At 48.8% G+C, this 20201-nt stretch overlaps 1 pseudogene; it reads right to left on the bottom strand.

Moving 5' to 3' along the window:
* Positions 1–483: 483 nt before the first annotated feature.
* Positions 484–20201, bottom strand: part of LOC144676124 (CD209 antigen-like protein C) — a 43003-nt pseudogene continuing 23285 nt past the window's right edge.

The raw sequence follows: 20201 nt of genomic DNA, 5'->3' as shown, positions 1-20201 counted from the left end.
ATGAAAATGAGTTCACACGATTTCCAGAGTATGAGAAGAAAAAGTCCAAAGGCTATTTCCGATGTGACGGAGTTTAGTCCCAAGTCCAGTGAGAGGTTACTGCACGCAAATTGAATGTCTCGTTTCTGACTTAACAACAATGAAAACATTGTAAGGAGTTACTTCATTGGCTGCAAAAGTACATTGGGGATCTCCTGAGTTAGTGAAAGGTGCTAGAGAAATGCAGGGCTTCTGTCCTGTAACATTTTGTCGGATTCCTGCCTGGATTTATAATGGGGTTTTCCAATGTCAACCGTCACACTGTCATTCCACCCCTCCTACCACTGGTGGCGCTGCAGGAGGCTTCTCCTGGGGGAGAAGGGGAACAGATGAACTTTCACCTTACGGACGTGGCCTCGGGCAGTCGGGGATTGTGGGGAAGGGAGGAGGGGCTGGGGATCTTTGGACAATCCTGACACTCTCGTTCTGTGTCCCAGTCTCTCTTCAGGAACAATATTTCTCAATATCAGCTGCCTCGATGCAGGGCAGTGCCCTTTTCTCACAGATGAAAGAGAGGCGATCGGTACAACTGACATCATTCCAGCCGTTTATTCTGATGATGGCACAGTTTTCATTACCACTCCCATTATTCGGTTCACCCTGCTCCCATCGAGTAAAACTGGGAATTGGGGAAATAAAAAATACCGATAAAAATCCACCACATTCTGCACAGAATCAACAAGATTCCTACAGCCTGGTACAAATCCCGAACTAATCCCACTGTCCCACTCTCTCCCCATAGCCCTGTATCAATCCCAAACTAATCCCACTGTCCCGCTCTCTCCCCATAGCCCTGTATCAATCCCAAACTAATCCCACTGTCCCGCTCTCTCCCCATAGCCCTGTATCAATCCCAAACTAATCCCACTGTCCCGCTCTCTCCCCATAGCCCTGTATCAATCCCAAACTAATCCCACTGTCCCGCTCTCTCCCCATAGCCCTGTACAAATCCCAAACTAATCCCACTGTCCCGCCCTCTCTCCATAGCCCTGTACAAATCCCCAAACTAATCCCACTGTCCAAATCTCTCCCCATAGCCCTGTATCAATCCCAATCTAATCCCACTGTCCCGCTCTCTCCATGCGACGCTGGGACTCACCTCACTGGGGTCCCATCCACCCATTTCCAGTTTCCTTCACTCTCTCGATCTGTTAGTCCGATCCAGTAATCCCGAGGATTGTTCTCGATAGATTTCTCTATGAAATTCTGCAGTGGATACAATGATGGGGTGTGAGCAGTTAGTTTTACGGCCTTAATTCACAGTGACACAGACACACACACACACACACCGACACACTCTCACACACACACACACACAGGGATACACTGATTCACTCACACACACAACTGATACCCAAAATACACCAAATCCTTTCTAAGGAAATTCTCCCTCATTCCCTCTGATTAAATATCGGGAAGACTGAAGTTGTTGTTTTCCGTCTCTGTTCCAAACTGCATTCCCGAGTTACCGACTCCATCCTGGGAACTCTCTGAGTCTGAACCAGACTGTTCACAAACCGGGGTCGGGTTTAACCTGGAGATGGGATTCCCACCTCATATCCTCATTGTCACCAAGACGGCCTCTTCCCAACTCCGTAACATCGCCCAGAACCACCCCGGGCTCAGCTCATCGACTGCTGAAACCCTCGTCCATGTAGTGTAGAGAGAGCTTTACTCTGTATCTAACCCCGTGCTGTACTTGTCCTGGGAGTGTTTGATGGGGACGGTGTAGAGGGAGCTTTACTCTGTATCTAACCCTGTGCTGTACCTGTCCTGGGAGTGTTTGATGGGGACAGTGTAGAGGGAGCTTTACTCTGTATCTAACCCCGTGCTGTAACTGTCCTGGGAGTGTTTGTTGGGGACGCTGTAGAGGGAGCTTTACTCTGTATCCAACCCCGTGCTGTACCTGTCCTGGGAGTGTTTGATGGGGACGGTGTAGAGGGTGCTTTAATCTGTATCTAACCCCGTTCTGTTCTTGTCCTGGGATTGTTTGATGTGGACAGTGTAGAGGGAGCTATAATCTGTAACCCCAGGCTGTACCTGTCCTGGGAGTGTTTGATGGAGATGGTGTAGATGGAGTTTTACTCTGCATCTAACCCCGTGTTGTACCTGTCCTGGGAGTGTTTGATGGGGACAGTGTAGAGTAATATTTTCTCTCTATTTAATTCTGACCGATGCGTCTGTCATTCTCACCTGTTCCTGTTCTGTATTTATGACGATGAGGTGTGAAGTTCGGGATTCACATTGTAGTTTTGCCGAGTACCATTCCTTGCTCTTCGTTGACAATCTATAGCAATGATGATTATGAACTTTCCAGCCGCTAGGACAGAGAGACTCTGCAAATTTATGAAGACTTAGTTCAGAGAAATACATCAGGACATTAGGAACAGGAGGAGGCCATTCAGCCCCTCTCGAGCTTGTTACACAGGAACAGGAGGAGGCCCATTCAGCACCTCTCGAGCCTGTTACACAGGAACAGGAGGAGGCCATTCAGCTCCTCTCGAGCCTATTACACAGGAAAAGGATGAGGCTATTCAGCACCTCTCGAGCCTGTTACGTGGGAGCAGGTGGAGGCCCATTCAGCGCCAACTCACCCGAGCAGTTTCGGAGAACGGTGCAGAGGGATCTGAGGTTCCGGAGCATCTTTTCAAGGGTCTCGGACATGTTCTGGATCTTTCCGCTTAACCCCGTCATGTTCTTGTCCATCTGTAGGACTGAGAGAATCACAGGGTCACAGAACTCACAGGATTAAAGGACCACAGGGTCTGAACCGCACAGAAGGAGGCCATTTGTCCGCACTGGCTCTCCGAATGAGCGTTAGGACCCAGTGCCATCGCCCTGCCTTTTCCCCCCTGTACCCTTGCACATTGTATCTGTTCAAATAACCATCCAATGCCCCCTTGAATGCCTCGATGGAACCTGACTCTACATATTCTTCCAGCCAAAATCAATCACTTCACACTTCTCTGTGTCAAACGTTGTCAATCCCCTACCTGCCCACTCCGACACCTGTCTATGTCACAACAGAGCTGGAGTGAGTGATGTGGATGTGGGATATATCAGAATGTTACAGTGAAGGCTGTGGGGTACATCACAGTGTTACCGTGAGGGATGTGGGATATATCAGAGTGTTACAGTGAGGGGTGTGGGATATATCAGAGTGTTACAGTGAGGGGTGTTGGATATATCAGAGTGTTACAGTGAGGGGTGTGGGGTATATCAGAGTGTTACAGTGTGGGATGCGGGATACATCAGGGTGTTACAGTGAGGGGTATGGGATACATCAGGGTGTTACAGTGAGGGGTGTGGGATACATCAAGGTGTTACCGTGAGGGGTGTGGGATACATCAGGGTGTTACAATGAGGGGTGTGGGATACATCAGGGTGTTACCGTGAGGGGTGTGGGGTACATCAGGGTGTTACCGTGAGGGGTGTGGGGTACATCAGGGTGTTACCGTGAGGGGTGTGGGGTACATCAGGGTGTTACCGTGAGGGGTGTGGGGTACATCAGGGTGTTACCGTGAGGGGTGTGTTGGTACATCAGTGTGTTACCGTGAGGGGTGTGGGGTACATCAGGGTGTTACCGTGAGGGGTGTGGGGTACATCAGGGTGTTACCGTGAGGGGTGTGGGGTACATCAGGGTGTTACCGTGAGGGGTGTGGGGTACATCAGGGTGTTACCGTGAGGGGTGTGGGGTACATCAGGGTGTTACCGTGAGGGGTGTGGGGTACATCAGGGTGTTACCGTGAGGGGTGTGGGGTACATCAGGGTGTTACCGTGAGGGGTGTGGGGTACATCAGGGTGTTACCGTGAGGGGTGGGGGGTACATCAGGGTGTTACCGTGAGGGGTGTGGGGTACATCAGGGTGTTACCGTGAGGGGTGTGGGGTACATCAGGGTGTTACCGTGAGGGGTGTGGGGTACATCAGGGTGTTACAGTGAGGAGTGTGGGATACATCAGGGTGTTACAGTGTGGTGTGGGTTATATACCAGACTGCAACTGTGAGTGGTGTGGGATATATCAGGGTGTTACAGTGAGGGTTGTGGGATATATCAGGGTGTTACAGTGAGGTGTGTGCGATATATCTGAATGTTACAATGAGGAGTGTGTGATTTCTCACAGAGGTAAAGTCATGGGTATGGGATATATCACAATGTTACAGACAGGCGGGTGGGATATATTGCAGTGTTAAAGTGAGTGATCTGTGATATACCACAAAGCTACAGTGGGTGTGTGAGGTATATCAGAGTGTTGCAGCGAGGGGTGTGGGATATATCAGGGTGTTACAGTGAGGTGTGGGTTATATACCAGACTGTAACTGTGAGGGGTGTGGGATATACCAGAGTGTTGCAGTGAGGGGAATGGGACATATCAGAGTGTTACAGTGAGGAGTGTGTGGTATATCACAGAGGTAAAGTCTTGGGTATGGGATATATCACAATGTTACTGAGAGGCGGGTGGGATATATTGCAATGTTAAAGTGAGTGATCTGTGATATACCACAAAGCTACAGTGGGCGTGTGAGGTATATCAGAGTGTTGCAGCGAGGGGTGTGGGATATATCAGGGTGTTACAGTGAGGTGTGGGTTATATACCAGACTGTAACTGTGAGGGGTGTGGGATATATCAGAGTGTTGCAGTGAGGGGAATGGGACATATCAGAGTGTTACAGTGAGGAGTGTGTGATATATCACAGAGGTAAAGTCTTGGGTATGGGATATATCACAATGTTACTGAGAGGCGGGTGGGATATATTGCAATGTTAAAGTGAGTGATCTGTGATATACCACAAAGCTACAGTGGGCGTGTGAGGTATATCAGAGTGTTGCAGCGAGGGGTGTGGGATATATCAGGGTGTTACAGTGAGGTGTGGGTTATATACCAGACTGTAACCGTGCGGGGTGTGGGATATATCAGAGTGTTACAGTCAGGGGTGTGGGATATATCAGAGTGTTACAGTGAGGGGTGTGGGGTACATCACAGTGTTACCGTGAGGGATGTGGGGTATATCACAGTGTTGCCGTGAGGGGTGTGGGATATATCAGAGTGTTGCAGTGAGGGGTGTGGGATATATCAGAGACTTACAGTGAGGGATATGGGATATATCAGAGTGTTGCAGTGAGGAGTGTGGGATATATCAGTGTGTTACAGTGAGGGGTGTGGGTTATATCTGCATGTAATAGTGAGGTGTGTGGGATATATCAGAGTGTTACAGTCAGGGGTGTGGGATATTTCAAAATGTTACAGCGAGGGGTGTGGGATATATCAGTGTGTTACAGTGGGGCGGGTGGAATATATTAATGTGTTACAGTGAGGGGTGTGGGATATATCAGAGTGTGACATTGTGGGATGTGGGATATATCAGAGATTTACAGTGAGGTATGCGGGATATATCAGAGTGTAACAGTGAGGTATGCGGGATATATCAGTGTGTTACAGTGAGGGTTGAGGGATATATCAGAGTGTTACAGTGAGGGGTGTGGAATATATCAGAGTGTTACAGTGAGGGGTGTGGGATATATCAGAGTGTTACAGTGAGGGGTGTGGGATATATCAGAGTGTTACAGTGAGGGGTGTGGGTTATATCAGAGTGTTACAGTGAGGGGTGTGGGATCTATCAGAGTGTTACAGTGAGGGTGTGGGATATATCAGTGTTACAGTGAGGGGTGTGGGATATATCAGAGTGTTTCAGTGAGGGGTGTGGGATATATCAGTGTTACAGTGAGTGGTGTGGGATATATCAGAGTGTTTCAGTGAGGGGTGTGGGATATATCAGAGTATTACAGTGAGGGGTGTGGGATATATCAGAGTGTTACAATGTGGGGTGTGGGATATATCAGAGATTTACAGTGAGGTCTGCGGGATATATCAGAGTGTTACAGTGAGGGGTGTGGGATATATCAGAGTGTTACAGTGAGGGGTGTGGGATATATCAGAGTGTTACAGTGAGGGGTGTGGGGTACATCACAGTGTTACCGTGAGGGATGTGGGGTATATCACAGTGTTGCTGTGAGGAGTGTGGGATATATCAGAGTGTGTTACAGTGAGGTGTGTGGGATATATCAGAGTGTTACAGTCAGGGGTGTGGGATATTTCAAAATGTTACAGCGAGGGGTGTGGGATATATCAGTGTGTTACAGTGGGGCGTGTGGTATATATTAATGTGTTACAGTGAGGGGTGTGGGATATAGCAGAGTGTGACATTGTGGGATGTGGGATATATCAGAGATTTACAGTGAGGTATGCGGGATATATCAGAGTGTTACAGTGAGGGGTGTGGGATATATCAGAGTGTTACAGTGAGGGGTGTAGGATATATCATTGGCTGTGTCGTGTTTGAAAGGGATCGTAAACTTTTGCTTTTGCTTTATTTGAAAAGTGGCCCTTCTTCAACCAAACAACTTCGATTAAGTTATTGAAAGCTGTAAAAAAGCTTTTTCCTATGCTCCTGTTATGTGCTTATGTGTGTGTATGAAGTTGTGATGACCCCCCCCGGGTTTGAATGTATGAATAAACTACGCTGCTGATTTAAACCTAGAGAGATGTTGCTGCTTCTCCCTTAAAATCTGACCTCACAAACTGAGGGTTTGGGTAAACGCACCACAGCCTATTTCCAACATGAAAACACCCCTGCTTACGGACAGAGGGTGAGAAAATAAAGGAGTTCAGTATTGCCTCCGTTCACTCTCTGTAACAGTTTCAATGTGAGGTTCAGCTTCCTACCTGGGACTCCCAGCCCTATTGCAATAGCCAAACTGATGATTAAGACAATGAGGCAGGCGATGCCAAGATTTGTTGAAGTTATTGATCTTCTTCCTCCAGCTGTTTCCTGCCCAGTTTTACCTGGAATAGAGAAGTAAAGATTGACCCACGTTGAGCAGCCTGTGTAACTGCACAGAACAGACAATGGTGACATATCTACCTACCTTATTGAGAGAAACAACAACCACGTTACTCGTTTATATCCCTCGTTTCACATCCCAGCGCACGGTACAGGAGGCTTATCAAAGAGAATCGAACACCGAGTCAAACAGGGAGATATTAGGGACAGGAAACCAAAAGCACAGACACAGAGATCGGTACAAGGAGCGTCTTAAGGAGGGTAGAGAGAGAGAGAGACAGACAGAGAGAGAGAGAGCCGGATAAAGAGGGAGAGAAATGGAGAGAGACAGAGAGTGAGAGTCAGATATATAGGAGGAGAGGTTTAGCGAGAGTTCTCTGCATCACAGGGCCCAGGCAGCTCAAGGCTTCTGGGGATAAACATAGATACAGAGTAAAGCTCCCTCTACACTGCCCCATCAAACACTCCCAGGACAGGTACAGCCTAGGGTTAGATATAGAGTAAAGCACCCTCTACACCAACCCCATCAACCACTCCCAGGACAGGGACAGCACGGGGTTAGATACAATGTAAAGCTCCCTCTACACTGCCCCATCAAACACTCCCAGGATAGGTACAGCACGGGGTTAGATACAGAGTAAAGCTCCCTCTACACCGTCCCCATCAAACACTCCCAGGACAGGTACAGCACGGGGTTAGATACAGAGTAAAGCTCCCTCTACACCGTCCCCATCAAACACTCCCAGGACAGGTACAGCACGGGGTTAGATACAGAGTAAAGCTCCCTCTACACTGTCCCCATCAAACACCCCCAGGACTGGTACAGCACGGGGTTAGATACAGCGTAATGCTCCCTCCACACTGTCCCCATCAAACTCTCCCAGGACAGGTATAGCACGGGGTTAGATAAAGTGTAATGCTCCCTCTACACTACATGAACGAGGGTTTCAGCAATCGATGAGCTGAGACCGGGGTGGTTCTGGGTGATGTTACGGAGTTGGGAAGAGGCCGTCTTGGTGACGATGTGGATATGAGGTGGGAATCCCATCTCCAGATTAAACACAACCCCAGGTTTGTGAACAGTCTGGTTCAGAGGGAGGGAGCTTTACTCTGTATCTAACCCTGTGCTGTACCTGTCCTGGGAGTGTTTGCTGGGGACTGTGTAGAGGGACCTTTACTCTGTACCTAACACCGTGCTGTACCTGTCCTGAGAGTGTTTGATGGGGAGGGTGTAGAGGGAGCTTTACTCTGTATCTAACCCCGTGCTGTACCTGTCCTGAGAGTGTTTGATGGGGACGATGTATAGGGAGCTTTACTCTGTATCTAACCCCGCGCTGTACCTGTCCTGGGAGTGTTTGATGGGGACGATGTAGAGGGAGCTTTACTCTGTATCTAACCCTGTGCTGTCCCTGTCCTGGGAGTGTTTGATGGGGACAGTGTAGAGGGAGCTTTACTCTGTATCTAACCCTGTGCTTTAGCTGTTCTGCGAGTGTTTGATGGGGACGGTGCAGAGGGATATTTTCTCTCTATTTAATTCTGACAGATGCGTCTGTCATTCTCACCTGTTCCTGTTCTGTATTTATGATGATGAGGTGTGAACTTAGGGATTCACAATGTACTTTTGCCGAGTTCCAATCCTTGCTCTTCGTTGACAATCTATAGCAATAATAATTATGAACTTTCCAGCCGCTCGTACAGAGAGACTCTGCAAAATTATACAGACCTAATTCAGAGAAATATATCGGGGCATAAGGAACAGGAGGAGGTCATTCAGCCCCTCTCGAGCCTGTTATATAGGAACAGGAAGAGGCACTTCAGCCCCTCTCGAGCCTTTTACACAGGAACAGGAGGAGGCCATTCAGCCCCTCTCGAGCCTTTTACACAGGAACAGGAGGAGGCCATTCAGCCCCTCTCGACCCTGTTACACAGGAACAGGAGGAGGCCATTCAGCCCCTCTCGACCCTGTTACACAGGAACAGGAGGAGGCCATTCAGCCCCTCTCGAGTATTTTACACCATTCTATTGGATCTGCTCTGTACCTTAACTCCCTCGGTTCCGTGACCCTCCATCCCCAACAACGATCCCTCAATCTCAGTTTTGACGTTCCCCTTTGACCTCCGGCCCCACAGTTTATTTCGGAGGCGGGGGTGAGTTCCTGATTTCCGCTCCCCTTTGTGTGAAGAGGTGTTTCCTGATGTCCCCCCTGAACGTCCTGGCTCGAATTTTAACCTCCTTCCCGCGTGTTCTCGACTCCCCCTCCCCGGCTCCCCCACAACCCACCGGATCAGAGGAAATAGTTTCTCTCCATCGACCCAATCGAATCTCTTCATTGCTTTCAACGCCTCGGATCCGGTCGCCGTGGTTTCACCTGTAGACCTCAGGCTTCGAGCTTGGATTGCCCGCCTGCACCTTATCCAATCCCTTCAATCTGTCAGACAGACCCCACCCCCCCGATCGATTCATCCCCTCGCCTGTCCCAAACTCCGGGAGGCAGAGGCCAGGATAGTGCGGACTTCCACCGCTTGGAGATTAAGGCCTTGACTGAAGGATGGGGAGGGCGGGGGTGGGGAGACAGGGGGTGGGCGTGGGGGTGGGAAGACAGGGGGTGGGGGTGGGGAGACAGGGGGTGGGGGTGAGGAGACCGGGGGTGGGGGTGGGGAGACAGCGGGTGGGGGGCGGGGGAGAGAAGGGGTGGGGGTGATCCCAATGGGGCAGAACGTGGGATGTTGCGGGAGGGGGCAGGAGTACGGCCGGCAGCTCCCACTCACCTGAACAGATTCGGAGCATTGGGCAGAGCAATCGCGCTGTCTCGGACAATTTCTGGAACGTTCCATTCAGCTCTGCAACGTTCCATGGGGCAACAGCCAAGGTCCGGTTCAGGGGGTCAGCATCACCGCACTCCTTGTTCATCTGTAGAACTGAGGGACAGAGTCAGGGTGAGAGATAGTGTGAGATATATCAGACTGTTACAGTGAGGGGTGTGGGATATATCAGAGTGTTACAGTGAGGGGTGTGGGGTATATCAGAGTGTTACAGTGAGGGGTGTGGGGTATATCAGAGTGTTACAGTGAGGGGTGTGGCATATATCAGAGTGTTACAGTGAGGGGTGTGGGATATATCAGAGTGCAACAGTGAGGAGCGTGGGGTATATCAGAGTGTTACAGTGAGGGGTGTGGGATATATCAGGGTGTTACAGTGAGGAGCGTGGGATATAACAGTGTTACAGTGAGGGGTGTGGGTTATATCGGAGTGTTACAGTGAGAGGTGTGGGATATATCAGAGTGTTACAGTGAGGGGTGTGGGATATATCAGGGTGTTACAGTGAGGGGTGTGGGATATAACAGTGTTACAGTGAGGGGTGTGGGTTATATCGGAGTGTTACAGTGAGAGGTGTGGGATATATCAGAGTGTTACAGTGAGGGGTGTGGGATATATCAGGGTGTTACAGTGAGGGGTGTGGGATGTTTCAGGGTGTTACAGTGAGAGGTGTGGGATATATCAGAGTGTTACAGTGAGGGGTGTGGGATATATCAGGGTGTTACAGTGAGGGGTGTGGGATATATCAGAGTGTTACAGTGAGGGGTGTGAGATATATCAGGGTGTTACAGTGAGGGGTGTGGGATATATCAGAGTGTTACAGTGAGGGGTGTGAGATATATCAGAGTGTTACAGTGAGGGGTGTGAGATATATCAGAGTGTTACAGTGAGGGGTGTGGGATATATCAGAGTGTTTCAGTGAGGGGTGTGGGATATTTCGGAGTGTTACAGTGAAGGGTGTGGAATATATCAGAGTGTTACAGTGAGGGGTGTGGGATACATCAGAGTGTTAGAGTGAGGGGTGTGGGATATATCAGAGTGTTAGAGTGAGGGGTGTGGGATATATCAGAGTGTTACAGTGAGGGGTGTGGGATATATCATACTGTTACAGTGAGGGGTGTGGGATATATCAGAGTGTTTCAGTGAGGGGTGTGGGATATTTCAGAGTGTTACAGTGAAGGGTGTGGGATATATCAGACTGTTACAGTGAGGGGTGTGGGATATATCAGAGTGTTTCAGTGAGGGGTGTGGGGTATTTCGGAGTGTTACAGTGAAGGGTGTGGGATATATCAGAGTGTTACAGTGAGGGGTGTGGGATATATCAGAGTGTTAGAGTGAGGGGTGTGGGATGTATCAGAGTGTTACAGTGAGGGGTGTGGGAAAAATCGGAGTGTTACAGTGAGGGGTGTGGGATATATCGGAGTGTTACAGTGAGGGGTTTGGGATACATCGGAGTGTTACAGTGAGGGGTGTGGGATATATCTGAGTGTTACAGTGAGGGGTGTGGGATGTATCAGTGTTTCAGTGAGGGGTGTGTGATGTATCAGGGTGTTACAGTGAGGGTTGTGGGTTATATCAGAGTGTTACATTGAGGGGTGCGGGATGTTTCAGAGTGTTACAGTGAGGGGTGTGGGATATATCAGAGTGTTACAGTGAGGGGTGTGGGATCTATCAGAGTGTTACAGTGAGGGGTGTGGTATATATCAGAATGTTAGAGTGAGGGGTGTGGGATATATCAGAGTGTTACAGTGAGGGGTGTGGGAAAAATCGGAGTGTTACAGTGAGGGGTGTGGGATATATCGGAGTGTTACAGTGAGGGGTTTGGGATATATCGGAGTTTTACAGTGAGGGGTGTGGGATATATCCGAGTGTTACAGTGAGGGGTGTGGGATGTATCAGTGTTTCAGTGAGGGGTGTGGGATATATCAGGGTGTTACAGTGAGGGGTGTGGGTTATATCAGAGTGTTACATTGAGGGGTGTGGGATGTATCAGAGTGTTACAGTGAGGGTTGTGGCATATATCAGAGTGTTACAGTGAGGGGTGTGGGATGTATCAGGGTGTTACAGTGAGGGGTGTGTGGGATATATCAGAGTGTTACAGTGAGGGGTGTGGGATATATCAGAGTGTTACAGTGAGGGGTGTGGGATATATCAGAGTGTTACAGTGAGGGGTGTGGTATATATCAGAATGTTAGAGTGAGGGGTGTGGGATATATCAGAGTGTTACAGTGAGGGGTGTGGGAAAAATCGGAGTGTTACAGTGAGGGGTGTGGGATATATCGGAGTGTTACAGTGAGGGGTTTGGGATATATCGGAGTTTTACAGTGAGGGGTGTGGGATATATCCGAGTGTTACAGTGAGGGGTGTGGGATGTATCAGTGTTTCAGTGAGGGGTGTGGGATATATCAGGGTGTTACAGTGAGGGGTGTGGGTTATATCAGAGTGTTACATTGAGGGGTGTGGGATGTATCAGAGTGTTACAGTGAGGGTTGTGGGATATATCAGAGTGTTACAGTGAGGGGTGTGGGATATATCAGAGTGTTACAGTGAGGGGTGTGGGATATATCAGAGTGTTACAGTGAGGGGTGTGGGATGTATCAGAGTGTTATAGTGAGGGGTGTGGGATGTATCAGGGTGTTACAGTGAGGGGTGTGGGATATATCAGAGTGTTACAGTGAGGGGTGTGGGATATATCAGAGTGTTACAGTGAGGGGTGTGGGATGTATCGTGGTGTTACAGTGAGATGTTCCTCCCCGTACTGTGGACTGTGAGACCTGTAATAATTGTGAAGTTGCAGATTAAGACAATGAGGCCGACCACGATGAGACGTCTAGATTTTTTTGAGCTTCTTCCTCCAGGTGTTTCCAGTCCAGTTTTATCTGGAATTGAGAAGTGAAGATTGACCCATGTTGAGCAGCCTGTGTAACTGCATGGAACAGACAATGGTGACGTATCTACCTCCCTTATCGAGAGAAACAACAACCACATTTTGCACCACATTTTCCTTTTGTCTGTGACATCTTTTGGTTATCTCCTCCTATCACTGCTTGCTTGTCCCAACAACCCCCTCCCCACACCCCCTTCTTTCCCACGCCCCCCTCCACCGACCCTTAAACCAGCTTATATTTCACCCCTATCCTATTTCTACTAAGTTCTGATGAAGGGTCATGACGACTCGAAACGTCAACTTTGCTCTTCTCCGCCGATGCTGCAAGACCTGCTGAGTTTTTTCAGGTATTTATGTTGTTGTTTTGGATTTCCAGCATCCGCAGTTTTTTGTTTTTATCAACAACCACGTTACTCGTTTATATCCCTCGTTTCACATCCCAGCGCATGGTACAGGACAGTTGTCAAAGAGAATCGAACACCGAGTCACACAGGGAGATATTAGGGACAGGTAACCAAAAGGTCAGTCACAGAGATTGGTATAAGGAGCGTCTTAAAGGAGTGGAGAGAGGGACAGAAAAATGGAGAGACAGACAGAGAGCGGGACCGAGGCAGAGAGCGGGACCGAGGCAGAGAGCGGGACCGAGGCAGAGAGCGAGTGTTGTAGGGGCTGGAGGCGGTTACAGGGATAGGGAGCATTATAGGGGCTGCAGGAGGTTACAGAGATAGGGAGGGGTGTAGGGGCTGGAGGAGGTTACAGAGATTGGGAGCGGTGTAGAGGCTGGAGGTGGTTACAGAGATAGGGAGGGTTGTAGGAGCTGGAGGAGGTTACAGAGATAGGGAGGAGTGTCGGGTCTGGAGGAGGTTACAGAGATAGGAAGGGGTGTAGGCACTGGAGGAGGTTACAGAGATAGGGAGTGTTGTAGGGGCTGGAGGTGGTTACAGAGATAGGGAGAGGTGTAGGGGGCTGAAGGAGGTTACAGAGATAGGGAGGGGTGTAGGCACTGGAGGAGGTTACAGAGATAGGGAGGGGTGTAGGCACTGGAGGAGGTTACAGAGATAGGGAGTGTTGTAGGGGCTGGAGGAGGTTACAGAGATAGAGAGTGTTGTAGGGGCTGGAGGCGGTTACAGAGATAGGGAGGGTTGTCGGCTCTGGAGGAGGTTACAGAGATAGGGAGGAGTGTAGGGGCTGGAGGAGGTTACACAGATAGGGAGGGGTGTAGGGGCTGGAGGAGGTTACAGAGATAGGGAGGAGTGTAGGGGCTGGAAGAGGTTACAGAGATAGGGAGGAGTGTAGGGGCTGGAGGAGGTTACACAGATAGGGAGGGGTGTAGGGGCTGGAGGAGGTTGCAGGGATAGGGAGGTGAATCACTTCACCACGTCCCTCCCCTCGACTACCCTGAACCATTATGACCTCTGACCCCACACTCCCAGGATGCCTGACCTTTATCCAGGGTCACCTTGGTTCTGCTGCGGACTCCGTGGAGTGAAGTTGACTTGGGCGTAACTTGGTTCCTGTTCACCTACAAGTGTCGGAGAGAGACGGAAAGAGGGAGTGAGAAGGGATGAAGAACGTGAGGACAGTTTGGTCAGTACGTGTGACGTAGGTGGGAAGCAGAGGACAACGACAGAGCAACAACACACACACCGACATGTCAATCAGCTCTGGAGAACGCCAAGATTAACTAGAACATAGCCAGGTGCATCTCAAATGCTTCCTTCACCAGCTCCAGGCAGATGACATGTAACTTACTCCTCCAACAAGTGCAACACAAAACGAGCAGGCATGGAAACCGAGGAACAACAGGCACATAGATACGGTGCGATCGTCACGTGGCTGAGGTCCAACAGAAATGCAGCTAAAATGCAACGGATGTGCGATTGTGGTGCAAGCTAACTGCAATTGAGATGTAACACACACGGAACTAAGCAGCACGTGACACACTACAGTACAACAGGGACAGGACTCATGCTTAACTGTGACGTAACTACGATGCAATGGAAACATAACTCAGATGTAAATGACAGGGAAGAGACGTGTCGCTCAGTTGTGTTAGGAAGAGGGTATTCGATTTTCAAACAGAGATTAGCAGATCCATAATTAAGGTCTAACAGATACATAACTAAGGTGTAACAAACAGAGAGGAGTTGGATCAGGTACGATATTGACTCAGGTGTAACTTAAGATGAAACTAAAAGAATCAAGGTCTACCTAATGCCTCATGTACAACACACCTGAAAAACAACTAAAGTGCAGCAGGTTGGGCACAAATCAGTATCTTACGACTGACATACGATATCTGTAACTGACCTGTTGTACGGACCTTAGTTGTCCCTGAGGCAGGAAGAAGATTCAGCTCCGCGTACAAGATCTCCGGATCGTCTGGAAAAGGGAAGAGAAACTACACAATGGATGAGAGTTAGATACAGAGTAAAGCTCCCTCTACACCGTCCCCATCAAACACTCCCAGGACAGATACAGCACGGGGTTAGATACAGAGTAAAGCTCCCTCTACACCGTCCCCATCAAACACTTCCAGGACAGGTACAGCACGGGGTTAGATACAGAGTAAAGCTCCCTCTACACTGTCCCCATCAAACACTCCCAGGACAGGGACAGCACAGGGTTAGATACAGAGTAAAGCTCCCTCTACACCGTCCCCATCAAACACTCCCAGGACAGGGACAGCACGGGGTTAGATACAGAATAAAGCTCCCCCTACACCGTCCCCATCAAACACTCCCAGGACAGGTACAGCATGGGGTTAGATACAGAGTAAATTTCCCTCTACACCGTCCCCATCAAACACTCCCAGGACAGATGCAGCACGGGGTTAGATACAGAGTAAAGCTCCCTCTACACTGTCCCCATCAAACACTCCCAGGACAGGGACAGCACAGGGTTAGATACAGAGTAAAGCTCCCTCTACACCGTCCCCATCAAACACTCCCAGGACAGGGACAGCACGGGGTTAGATACAGAATAAAGCTCCCTCTACACTGTCTCCATCAAACACTCCTAGGACAGGTACAGCACGGGGTTAGATACAGAGTAATGCTCCCTCTACACTGTCCCCATCAAATACTCCCAGGACAAGTACAGCACGGGGTTAGATACAGAGTAAATCTCCCTCTATACTGTCCCCATCAAACACTCCCAGGACAGGTACAGCACGGGTTTAGATACAGAGCAAAGCTCCCTCTACACAGTCCCCATCAAACACTCCCAGGACAGGTACAGCACGGGGTTAGATACAGAGTAAAGCTCCCTCTACACTGTCCCCATCAAACACTCCCAGGACAAATACAGCACGGGGTTAGGTACAGAGTAAAGCTCCCTCTACACTACATGAACGATGGTTTCCACAGTCGATGAGCTGAGACCGGGGTGGTTCTCGGCGATGTTACGGAGTTGGGAAGAGGCCGTCTTGGTGATGATGCGGATATGGGGTGGGAATCGCATCTCCAGATTAAACACAACCCCAGGGTTGTGAACTGTCTGGTTCAGACTCAAAGAGTTCCCAGGATGGAGTCGGTAACTTGGGAATGGAGTTTGGAACAGAGACGGAAAACAACGGCTTCAATCTTCCTGATATTTAATCAGAGGGAATGAGGGAGAATTTCCTGAGTTTGGGGCATTTTGTGTATCAGTTGTGTGTGTGTGTGAGAGTGAGTGAGTGTGTCCGTGTGTGTGTGTGTCTGTCTGTGTCAGTGTGAATTAAGGACGTAAAACTAACTGTTCACACCCCATCATTGTATCCGCTGCAGAATTTCATAAAGAAATCTGTCGAGAACACTCATGGGGATTACCGGATCGGACTAACAGATCGAGAGAGTGAAGGAAACTGGAAACGGGTGGATGGGACCCCAGTGAGGTGAGTCCCAGCGTCGCATGGAGAGAGAGAGCAGGACAGGGGGATTAGTTTGGGATTGATACAGGGCTATGGGGTGAGAGCGGGACAGTGGGATTAGTTTGGGATTTGTACTGGGCTATGGGGAGAGAGCGGGACAGTGGGATTAGTTTGGGGATTGATACAGGGCTATGGGGAAAGAGCGGGACAGTGGGATTAGTTGGGGATTGATACAGGGCTATGGGGAGAGAGCGGGACAGTGGGATTAGTTTGGGATTGATACAGGGCTATGGGGAGAGAGCGGGACAGTGGGATTAGTTTGGGATTGATACAGGGCTTTGGGGAAAGAGCGGGACAGGGGGATTAGTTTGGGATTGATACAGGGCTATGGGGAGAGAGCGGGACAGTGGGATTAGTTTGGGATTGATACAGGGCTATGGGGAAAGAGCGGGACAGTGGGATTAGTTGGGGATTTGTACAGGGCTATGGGGAGAGAGCGGGACAGTGGGATTAGTTTGGGATGGATACAGGGCTATGGGGAGAGAGCGGGACAGTGGGATTAGTTGGGGATTTGTACAGGGCTATGGGGTGAGAGCGGGACAGTGGGATTAGTTTGGGATTGATACAGGGCTATGGGGAGAGCGGGACAGTGGGATTAGTTTGGGGATTGATACAGGGCTATGGGGAAAGAGTGGGACAGTGGGATTAGTTGGGGATTTGTACAGGGATATGGGGAGAGAGCGGGACAGTGGGATTAGTTTGGGATTGTTACAGGGCTTTGGGGAAAGAGCGGGACAGTGGGATTAGTTGGGGATTTGTACAGGGCTATGGGGGGAATGACAGTGTGATGGTTGACATTGGAAAACCCCATTATAAATGCAGGCTGGAATCCGACGAAATGTTACAGGAGAGAAGCGCTGCATTTCACTAGCACCTTTCACTAATTCAGGAGATCCCCAATGTACTTTTGCAGCCAATGAAGCAACTCCTTAGAATGTTTTCATAGTTGTCATGTCAGAAAAGAGGCATTCAATTTGCGTGCAGTAAGCTCTCACTGGACTCGGGACTGAACCCGGTCACATCGGAAATACCCTTTGGACTTTTTCTTCTCAGACTCTGGAAATCATGTGAACTCATTTTCATCTCCGTGGTTCTTGTACTGTTACTATCCATAGTTGTAAAATTTTCCTTTGTCTATCTTCCATTACTGTATCGGTGTGAGAGTGTGTGTGTGTGTATGCGTATGTGTGTCTGTGTATGTGTGCATCTGTGTGTGTGTGTGTGTGTGTGTGAGAGAGAGTGTATGTGGGTGCTTTTTTTTTGTGTGTTTGTATGTGTATGTATTTTTGTATGTATATGTTTGTGTGTGTATGTCTGTGTGTCTGTGTGTTTGTGTGTGTGAGTGTTTGCTTGTGTGAGTGTGTGAGTGTCTGTATGTGTCCACGTGTGAGTGTGTGTGTGGGTGTTTGTGTGAATGCCTGTGTATATGTTGTGTGTGTCTGTGTGTGAGTGTATGTGTTGTGTACATGTGGTGTGTGAGTTGTGTGAGTGCGAGTGAGAGTGTGACATTGTGAACATTCCCGCCCCGGGTTTTAAATGTAAATAAACGAGCCCGAGTAGATCATAATCTGAGTTTGCTGTGAGTGATTAGTAAAGCGGATCAGACACACTGAGGGTTTGGGAAAACACACCACAACATACTTCACAAAGAATTCAAAACACCTTCTGCATACGCACAGTTGGTGAGAGACAGAAGTACAGTTTGCCTTTCCCTTTCCTGTCTGGAATAGTTCATTCTGAGGAACCTACCAACTCAGACATGTGTACAAGATCTCCAACTTTGTAATACTGCTCCTAACTTCTCAATTCCTTCATACACAAACCTATGCACTTTTGCTGTGACCAATCCCTTAGGTGTGTTCGGTGTCCTGACATTTACCCAGAAAGTGCCCACAACGAGCTGGAAAACACAATTGCTTCTTTTACCGATTAACTGAAATCTGTGTCCCTCTCTTCCTCGCTCCTTCCCCCAGTGGGACAGTTTCTCCCTCTCTATTCACGTTGTTGCTATCCCTTTCATCCCGTGAGCTATAACTTTGCTCACAAGCCTGTTGTGTGGCACTGTATCGAATGCCTTCTGGAAGTCCATGTACACTACATCTACAGTGGTACCCTCATCGACCCTCTCTGTTCCCTCATCAATAAAACTCCAGCAAGTTCATTAAACAGTATTTTCCCAGAACACATCCGTGCTGGTTTTCCTTAATTCACCTGCATTTGTCCTTGTGACAATTTAATTTTCTCCTGGATTATTGTTTCCAGAAGCTTCCTCACCGTCAAGCTTAAACTAACTGGCTTGTAGTTGCTGGGTTTATCTTTTCACCCTGTGTTGAGCAAGGTGGTAACGCAATTCTCCAGTCCTCTGGAACAACCCCAAAGTAATATTTTTAGAGATTGTGCCCATGTAGTCTGCTCTGGAGCTTAAATGGTTAACAGGTGTGATATGCTCATATATGACATAGATGATGATATATCAACAACCTCAATCAGTCATGAGTTAGACTCTTGAAAGAGAGAGAGGGATTGGAAACATGCCTAGGTGTAATGTGCCTACTCTGTAACCTGTTCACAAGTCGCAATAGTAAACAACTGTTGAGCAGATACCAAAGCGAATCTACAGGGTGCCCAATAGCCAAGTCCCATGCCTAGAGGCCAAGATGGAAGGACCATTATATAACATGGTGGCAGCCGTGGAGACATTGATGCGTAAAACACATGGTTGCCCTCGAAGGAACCTCAGGGTGACAACAGCTAGATAGCAGTTTGTAACACATTGATGGAAGACGGAAGAACACTGGAGGATGACCATCCCTGGTTAGCAGTCCCTGCCCCTACCTGGTCCATTTAACCGCCCCGAGTGCCTGCAGAGAGGCCAGCAGTGGGAGTTATGGAAACACCATTGTCTCCAGTATTGAGCAGCGTCAGGCCTTCACGTGAAAGAGCAGAAGCTTCAGGTCAGGACCCTTCTGGATGCAGTAGGTCCAGTGGCAGATGGCGTTGTCAAAGGGCAGAGGAGTCGACAGCGGGTTTGAGCCCATTTCTAACACCTTTGACACTCACTTAAGCCCGAAGCGAAACTTAGTAATTCAATGAACACATTCTAACCAGCCCTCGTAGCAACCTGGGGAATCGTTTGGATAATTCCAAGCCGACCTATACAGTCAGGCGAGTCCTTGCAGAAACAGGGATTGGTGAGCGAATCCGTGATCACAGAGTCCTGGGTGTCCAGGATGAAAAACTCTCCAACATTCTGCAGAAGAAAGATGATCTTATTTCAGATCAACCTTTCCAGTGTGCGAGGCGAGGTTGTAAAACATCAAGATCACAAAACAACGATAACTTCAACAACAACTTCAACCTTGAAAAACAGCAACAAATTCAACAACAACCCCATCATCGTTGGTGCTTTTCAAATTCAACAACCCCAACATTGGAAAGGACCCACAATTTCAACAACAACCCCAACATTGAGAAGCACCAACAAATTCAACATCAACATTGTAAAACACCAACAAATTCAACAACAACACCAGTATTGAGAAACACCAACAAATTCAACAACAACCTCAACATTGAGAAACACCAACAAATTCAACAACAACCTCAACATTGAGAAACACCAACAAATTCAACAACAACCTCAACATTGAGAAACACCAACAAATTCAACAACAACCTCAACATTGAGAAACACCAACAAATTCAAC

This window comes from Cetorhinus maximus, unplaced genomic scaffold, assembly GCF_964194155.1.
Source record: "Cetorhinus maximus unplaced genomic scaffold, sCetMax3.hap1.1 HAP1_SCAFFOLD_1370, whole genome shotgun sequence".
NCBI lineage: Eukaryota > Metazoa > Chordata > Chondrichthyes > Lamniformes > Cetorhinidae > Cetorhinus > Cetorhinus maximus.
The sequence above is the reverse complement of the archived record's forward strand: the minus strand, read 5'-3'. Positions and strand labels throughout refer to the sequence as shown.